Source organism: Phaethon lepturus, unplaced genomic scaffold (assembly GCF_000687285.1).
Source record: "Phaethon lepturus isolate BGI_N335 unplaced genomic scaffold, ASM68728v1 scaffold56396, whole genome shotgun sequence".
NCBI lineage: Eukaryota > Metazoa > Chordata > Aves > Phaethontiformes > Phaethontidae > Phaethon > Phaethon lepturus.
Window position 1 is genome coordinate 1 of NW_010546649.1, and position 1,532 is coordinate 1,532.

General features: G+C 40.1%; 1 pseudogene; it reads right to left on the reverse strand.

Moving 5' to 3' along the window:
* Window positions 1–58: 58 nt before the first annotated feature.
* Window positions 59–1,105, reverse strand: LOC104622529 (annotated as a pseudogene).
* Between the last annotated feature and the right edge of the window lie 427 nt (window positions 1,106–1,532).

Here is a 1,532-nt window from a genome sequence, read left to right on the forward strand (position 1 = left end):
GAGTTGTGAAGTCCATCCTTCTCCCACAATTATGCTGTGAAAAGTTACTTGTACTGTTTTAATCTCCAGCAGATACTGTTCTTTCAGAAGTCTTTTGCTTGCTGGTAGCTTTTACAGGCTTCTCATTTATATCATCTTTTTCATAAGTGCCATTTAAAGATGAATCACATGAACTTCTAGACATATGTAGAAGCCTCTCAGTAACTAAATCTATGTTTCTCTTCATGAACACTGACAGCACTTCTTACAGCTTTCTTTGGATCTCTTCTTCCAGAAGAAAGTGACCTTCCAAAGGCAAGTAATTTAAAAAGCCATCAACATTCCACAGGAAGTGAAATTTGTTCATTTGAATAAGGCAAAGGATTTCCAAATGCTTGTTACAAAACATTTTCATCATGTGCAGTGAGCAAACTTGAGGCTGTACTAAAATTGTCACTACTATTGCAGTATCTGCTTTCTGAAGGTGTTACATTATTTAAAGAAAATTCATTTTCATCACGACTAGCTAAAAGATCTTCATTTGAAGGGCCTAGAATTTGTCCTAATTCATCTACAGGCCTTGGAACAATTCGTTCATGATCAGTTTCTCCAACAAGATTAAGGTTCTTGGCTTCCTCAATTAATCTAGCAAGGACTTTTTCCTGAGTATACTCCACTATAAGAACCTCCACTTCATCCAATTCACCAAGAATTTCACATTTTCTGGTTTAAGAAGAAGAACCATGAGGCAACATGCAATATTCCCCTGTACAGTGTTTTTTGTTCCAGGAAGAAGACTACTATGGAGAACAGGGACTGGTTGATATTTCACGCCCTGAATTTGATCTATCCCATCAGTTAGCTGCAGCATCAGCATTTGAGTACACTTAGCTTCCCAGGATTCCTGGGATGCTCAAGCGTTGACTGTTACTTCTTCATGTACAGTGTTTTTTCCTCTGAGCTTCTACAACTGTGAACATGCTGGTTGGTTAACATCAACCAGTGAATCAATCTGTATAGAGCAGAAACCAAACAACTATCTTTTGGGAGCATCTAAAACGCGATTAGGCAAAATGGGATATTCCAAATCTCTTAGATCTGGTAAGAAGCTTGTGTTTCTTTTTTGCTAGTCGGTGGATACAGAGCTGTTTTGTTGATCCCATCCATTGGGATCTGACGACGTCCATCTTTCCATTTTATTCCTAAAAACTAGATCTCCTGTGCAGGCCCCTTGAACTTACTTTCTTTTGTAGCAAAACCAGCTTTCAGAAGGATTTGAATTATTTTCTTCCCTTTCTCGAAAACTTCTTCTGCTGTGTTGCCCCATACGATAATGTCATCAATGTATTGCAGATGCTCTGGAGCTTCACCCTGTTCCAGTGCAGTTTGTATCAGCCCATGGCAAATGGTAGGGCTGTGTTTCCACCCCTGGGGCAGTCGATTCCAGGTGTATTGGACACCCCTCCAAGTGAAAGCAAACTGTGGCCTGCACTCTGCCACCAAAGGGATTGAGAAGAATTTGTTAGCAATACCAGTGGTGGCGTACCACTTGG